The sequence below is a fragment of the Phocoena phocoena genome, chromosome 1 (assembly GCF_963924675.1).
Source record: "Phocoena phocoena chromosome 1, mPhoPho1.1, whole genome shotgun sequence".
NCBI classification, from domain to species: Eukaryota; Metazoa; Chordata; class Mammalia; order Artiodactyla; family Phocoenidae; genus Phocoena; species Phocoena phocoena.
In genome coordinates, this window is record NC_089219.1 from 14,461,377 (window position 1) to 14,468,928 (window position 7,552).

A 7,552-nucleotide genomic window follows, 5' to 3' on the forward strand; every position below is an offset into this window, starting at 1 on the left:
GAAGTTTACAGTCTGAGCAAGCATTTGGACTCTTACTACCAGAGGCTCTGCCTTCTGCCGGCTGGGACTCTCACTGCTGAGAAGTGGGGAGTAAGAAAAGGCTTCTGTCTCCAGCTCCACTTCCAAAATTGCTGCTTCTGGGATTGGTGTTCAGTGACCTGCTCAAAACGGGGCATTTGTCGAAGTGGAGCAGAACAGCCCCGACAGAGTCAGGAGACCTTGGTCCTGCCCCCACTCAGCCCAGTGCCCTTGGCCAGACTACTCTTCTCCCTGGACCTTGCTTCCCTCTCCATCAAGTGAACTTACTGGATTAGGGCAGCGCTATTCAGTACGGGAGCCGCTCACTTGAAATGCGGCTAATGAGACTGAGGAACTGAATTTGAGGTTTTATTTATTTTTAATTAATATGAAATTTAAAACTGATACACAGTCACTGGAGAAGTGTTAGGTACATTTGGAACAAAGGGATTTTTGTTTTTGTTTTTGACCTAGCGATCTTCGAATGTATTTTTCTTCACCTGAAAAATAAAACTTTATAAAAACATACAAGACTTTTTGAGTACAGGTGTATCTTTTTTTTTTTTTTTTTTTTGCGGTACGCGGGCCTCTCACTGTTGTGGCCTCTCCCGTTGCGGAGCACAGGCTCCGGACGCGCAGGCTCAGCGGCCATGGCTCACGGGCCCAGCTGCTCCACAGCACGTGGGATCTTCCCGGACCGGGTCACGAACCCGTGTCCCCTGCATCGGCAGGCGGACTCTCAACCACTGTGCCACCAGGGAAGCCCAGGGAAGCCCTCAGGTGTATCTTAAATGGCTGAATTATAAATAATGTCTCTGGTGAGGCTCACAGCTAGAGTTGGCTAATGTTCCAATTCCATTGTAAATTTGATAAAATTTCAACACAGTTGAAGTATTTCTGGAGAATTTTAACATTTGGGCTAAGATGTGCTGTAAGTATAAAATACAGATTTTGAAGACTTACTATAAAAAAAGAATACAAAGTATCTCATTAACACTTTTTATATTGATTATATACTGAAATGATAATATTTTAGATCTAATGGGTTAAACAAAATATACTGTGACAATTAATTTCACCTGTTTCTCTTTTTCGTTTTTAATGTGGGCACTAGAAAACTTAAAGTTGCATCTGTGGCTTACATTCTACTTCTTTTGGACAGCACTGGGTTAGGGACTCTCTAAAAGTACTTCCTTTTTTAAAATATTCTAACATTCTGCAAAACAACAGACTTCTATGCTGGGCAACCATTGAATTCTAGGTTTGCTTGTCCAGCATCATACTCCTCACCCCATTCTTCTGTTGGCACCTTGATTTTTCCGAAGGAAAATTGCCTTGGGTAGATTCATCTTCACCCCCAGCTATAGGGAGGGGCATATGACCAGGTCTGGCCAATCAGAGAAGAGCGTCCTCTCTTTGACCACAGTGATTGGCTCAGGAATGACACATGACCACCAGTCAGTGCCAATGAGACTCCATTTGACTGAAAGATTGGCAATGAGCCCAGCGTTGTCCCTGGGATTGCAGAGGGAGTAGGATGGAAGCCTAGACTTGCAGGCCACCAACCTGCCCGCCCACGCCCCACTCCCCTGCGAGAGAACAGCCTGCCTGACAAGGAGGCCAACACAGAGAAAAGGAGAACCAGGAGAGAGGCCAAGTCATGTATCTGAAGTCAGGATCTATCCCTGGAAAAAAATAATTCCTTTTTGCTTAAACCAGTTTGAATCAGAATTCTGACCCTGGAATCTTGAATAACACCTGGACGATCGGTTAGGGCTAGGGTTAGGGTTAGGGTTAGGGTTAACCCCAGCTCAAGTGATCGTGTTCTAAAACCGCTGGGCTGCCCTCAACCCCCTCCTAAGCTTGGCTTTCCCATACTCCCAACCTCTTCTCTTGGGGCCAGTTTCACCCTCCTATCAGCTGGAATAACTTGTAGTGACATGAGCCAGCCCACTTGTCTTCCTGCATTTTCATATCCCTGCATTTCCCACTGCTTGGAAAAATCTTCTCTCTCTCACTCCCCACCCCCACTCTGCCCCCTGCCTCATAGGACCTGGCAAACTTCTCATCTTTCAAGTCTCAGATACTCTTATCAAGGTCACCGATGACCTCTGTGTTGCCAAATCCAATGGTCACTTCTCCATCTATCTCTTATGCAACTTTTTGACAACATTCCACACAATTGACCATTCCTACATTCTCAAAACCTTTCTCTCGGCTTCCATGATACCTTATTCTACTCCTCCTACCTCATTGACCAGTCCTTCTCAATATCTTCATTCATTCCTTTATTCTTTCATGCGTTCCTTCAGCAAATCTTTACTAAGAGTCTACTACTTGCTAAGCCCTATGCTAGGTCCTAGGCAGTCAACAGAACAAAACCCTGCCCCATGGAGTGTATGTTCTAGGGGAAGTCTACTTTGTTGATTCTCTACCTCTGTTCAACCTCCAAATGTTGGCTATGCTGAGGTTCATCAGGGATCCCTTGTTTCCATCTTATCCACTCTCGTGACTTTAAATTCCATCCACGTGTTGCTGACTCCCAAATGTTTATCTCTAACCCTGGCTATTTCCCCTGAACTGCAGACTCATAGATCCAACTACCTACTTGATTTCACCACTTGGATATCTACAGGCTGTCTCAAGATTAACGTGTTGAAAACAGAAGTGTTTACTCCCCCACCCTCAGCCTAAACCTGTTTCTTCACCTGCCATTCTCCATCACAGTTAATGGTGCCACCATCCACCCAGTTGCTCAGCCAGAAACCTAATAGTCATCCTGATTCCTATCCTTTCTTCTCTCTCCACATCCAATCTATCACCAAGTTCTGTCAGCTCTACCTCCAAAACGTACTCTGCAACTGTCCACTTTTCTCCATTTCCTCTTCTACCACCCTGGTCCAGGCCACCATTATCCATCCCTGGACCACTATTATAATGACCTCTTAACTGGTTTCCCTGCATCCACTCATGGCTATCACCCTGACCTATTCTTCACACCATAGGCAATGAAATTTTAAAAATGTAAATCAGATCATTTCACTCCTCTTCTTAAAACCCTCCGGGGTCTTCCCTGGTGATGCAGTGGTTGAGAGTCTGCCTGCTGATACAGGGGACACGGGTTCATGCCCCCGTCCGGGAAGATCCCACATGCCGCGGAACGGCTGGGCCCGTGAGCCATGGCCACTGAGCCTGCGCGTCCGGAGCCTGTGCTCTGCAACGGGAGAGGCCACAACAGTGAGAGGCCTGCGTACCGCAAAAAAAAACCTCCAGGAAGCAGCGTGGGAGAAGACATTTGCAACATTTACCAAAGATGATGGATTAGTAAATCAGGGAGGGGATATGGGGATATATGTATACGTATAGCTGATACACGTTGTTATACAGCAGAAACTAACACAACATTGTAAAGCAATTATACTCCAATAAGGATGTTTAAAAAAAAAAAGGGAAAGACAGCCACGTTGAAAAATGGGCAAGGGATATGAACAGACAATTCACAAGAAACTCCAAGAGCCAATAAATACAAAGTTACATGTTTAACCTCACTGGTAATCATGGAAATGCAAATTAAAATGAGTTACACCAAATGTTTTTACACCAAAAACATTGTCAAATTTTTGAAAGGCTGACAGTATCAACTGCTGGCAAGGATATAAGGAAATGGGAACTTTCAGACTCTGCTAGTGGGAATATAAATTTGGATGCCAACTTTAGGGAACCATCTGGCAACTTGTTATAATGTTGAAAATGCACAAACCCATTCATCCTCCATTTCAGAATCAGTTGTAATAGTAAAAAGCAGAATGCAACCTAATGTCTATCAATATGAGAATGGATAAATAAAATACGATATACATGTGCCCATATAATTCTATATAGCATTGAAAACAAATTAGCTAAGTTAATTTAACATCTGTCAAGGTTCGTTGGATGAGAAAAAGCAGCCCTAAAAAGACATGTGCATACTGCTTCCATTTATGCAGATTTTAAATTTTAAACTTAAAGAGAAAAATGGTTTCCCACTAACGTCACAATGAAACCCTTAGAGTCTTTCCATGAACTGTTCCCTCTCGCGGCACTTTCCCTACAGCAGGCCCCCCATCACCTCCAGACATTCTGTGTTTATCTTTGTCTCTCCCCACTAGACCATGATCTCCAGAAGAGCAGGAACCTTGCTTCTCTTATTCAGTGGTATATCATGAATGGACGGCATTTTGTCAGTGCTCAATAAATGCTTGTTGAATGAATAATTGTGATTCCTTCAGGAAGTCTTTCCTGTATTCCTAGACTAAGAAATGTCCCTTAGCTTTGCACTGCAACAGCATCCTGCTTGGCTCTCTCAGCTAGTTTCCCATTATGATTCAGAAACTCTTGATCTGGGTTCTCGAATGGGTGTCAGGTGAACCCATAACCATCCTAAAACTGTAGGTAACATTTCATATGCCCGTGCTTATTACATTTTCTGGAGAGAAGTTTCTTCACTTCCGTCATATTCTTAAAAGGGTCTATGCCACAAATACACAAAAATGTTTTCATAACACTGCTGTTTCTGTTGTTTTATCATTTTACCAGCTCCTCTAGACCGTAGGCTGCTTGAGGGCAAGTCCACAACCGTTTCCCTAAACGCCAGTGCAGGGCCTGGCATGTAATAGACGAATTTCAGTGAAATCTTGAATGAATGAATAAGGGAATGACTGCATGCTTTTGGAGCCTGGGTACCGGGCCCACATTCACTCTCAGAGCCTTTGGGAGGTCTAGACCTTGGAACTGGAACAGAGAAGGAACAGAAAGCTGGCCTCAGAGTCAGGAAGGCGAAGCACTCAGAAGCACAGGGTCCTGGACGGGCCTCTCCTCTTGTTCATCCCGAGCTCAGCAAAGCTGATTCATTACAGGCTTTTCCATCCTTGGCCCAGAGCCTGCAGCACCCTCCTTCTCTCTCCTCCTCACACTTCAAGGTGAACCAGCTTTGGTACCAGGGGTGTTGCAGCCAAGGTCAATGCAATTGCCAAGCTCCGGCAGCCCCATGGAAACCCCATAACAAGGCACCAAACAGAGACCAAACCCTTCCCAGGAAACTCCAGGGACAAGGAGGGTTGCCTCCTTCACCAATGACTTAGGAATCTAGAAATTCTGGTGGAGCCAACTGGGCAAGGGGTGCAGGACACTAGGCCTCCTTCCATATAAAGAAATCCCAAGCTCCAACATACAGCCCTATCTGGTCTGTGGCCAGAGTCTTTCCCCAAGGCCATCTTGCACACCTCCCAGGGACATGTATTTCCCTGGCAAGTTCATGAATGAAGTCCAGGCATGCTGGGTCCTCAGATATCACGAGGAATATTTAATAATACTATTGGCTCCATTAACTGAGGTCAACCATGTGCCAGGCATTTGTGCTACACGATCCACATTTAAAAAAATTTAATCCTCACAATGTCCCTATTAGTCCCATTTGACAGAAGAGGAAATTAAGGCAGAAAAGGTTTGCCCGAGGCCCCTTGGCCAACGAGTGTCTAAACTGAGATTCAAACAGGTCACCTGATTCCTATGACCTTCACCTCAACCCTAGAGCTGCCATCTACAGAGCTGCTCGCTCAGGACTACACCTGATTGCACTCAGGTCTCACAGCAACCCTAGCAGGCAAATCACCATTACTTTCCTTATTTTATTCTATTTTTTAAATTTTAATTTGTATTTTATTTGGGGGTATAGTTGATTTACAATGTTGTGTTAGTTTCAGGTGTACAGCAAAGTGATTCCGTTTTACATATACATATATCCATTCTTTTTCAGATTCTTTGCCCGTACAGGTTGTTGCAGAATATTGAGTAGAGCTCCCTGCGCTATACAGTAGGTCCTTGTTGTTTATCTATTTTATATGTAGTGGTGTGTATCTGTTAATCCCAAACTCCTAATTTACCCCCCCTTCCCCTTTGGTAACCATATGTTTGTTTTCAAAGTCTGTGAGTCCGTTTCTGTTTTGTAAATAAGTTCATTTTTTTTTTAGAGTCCACATATAACTGGTATCATACCATTTGTCTTTCTCCATCTGACTTACTTCACTTAGTATGATAACCTCTAGGTTCATTCATGTGGCTACAGATGGCATTATTATTTGATTTTACTTTTGCACTCTAATCCTAGGTTTATTCAACACAGTCCTTTTACTCTACACAACAAAGTACAATCACAACATTATCTAAAATGCCACAAAGTTACAAAACTCAAAACAGAAAATTTATAGTACTGGCTGTACAATGAAAGCCAAAAAAGCAATGTACACGTTGCCAAGGTAACCTGCAAGACGGCCAAGAACACCAGCGCAACAGGGAATTCTGTGATGACCCGGAAGAACTGGGCTTCAACCTGTTCATCAATTTCAGAGACAGAAAGGGAGACACGGTGTGTGTACGTGTGCACGCATGCACCCACAAGAAAACATGTAAAAAGAGAACCGTTTTCAGCAACGAACAGCGGCTATTTGACCCTAGAGGTCAAAAGAGGGCTAAAGCAAGAATGGCAGCTTTACAAAAGCGTGCCCTTTCCTGCGGGACGCTGCAGGCCAACAAGCGAGGGCATGACCAGGCCACCAGTGTGGCCCCAGGTCACTGGTGGAATGGAAAAACCGGCTCGCAGGCTCGGCCACACGGCCACCTGGAGCCCTGCTCATCCCTGCTGGCTTTGCCACTGACCTGGCTCTCAGGAACTGGAAACATGGGAGCTTTGTAGCCGGAAAACTAGAGGGCATCTTTACAGATACACCCTTGATAAAAGACATTTTCACATACTGAGGTATGGAAAGTCATTCTGGCTTATACATGAGTTAACTTGAATTTCATGCTAGCTAACACAGCCTGTTTGTGGCCTATCAAACAAGCATTGTGTATCTGCTTTAATTATTAAAGAAAAGGGCACATTGACCAGAAGCAAAGAATGTCCATTTTAGAGAACAGACTCGTGGTTGCCAAGGGGGAGTTTTATATATATATATATAACTGAATCACTTTGCTGTATTGCAGAAATTAACACAACATTGTAAATCAACTATACCTCAATTTAAAAAAAAGAAAGAATGTCCATGTTAAAAATAAAGATTAAATGCCTCCCTTCCTGGGATGCCAATGCTGGTACTTCTTCAATGGTAAGACCTCCTTCCCAGGTGCCAGGACGGTACTGACTCACTGTGTACGTGCTGATCCGGGTTTTTCTGAAAGCTTGAAGGAATGTATCCCTGACTTGTTTGATGTTCTTTATTCTGACACAAAACTGTGCTGAAAACCATGCTTCTCCAGAGCAGTTCCTCAGAGTTACCTGAGAGGCTGTCTCCCAGGCTATAGTCCTCAGTTTGGCTCAAATAAAACTCTTTTCCTATTTATACGTTGTTTATTGATTATTTTCGTCAACACCCCCAGACCAGCAACACCCCTACAGCCAGAACTCTGTCATCAGGGGAAACATCTCAATCCCTCGCCTTCAAATCCCTGAATGAGGGATTTCTTTCTGACCGATCCTCCTTGGTTAGAAAAATGACAA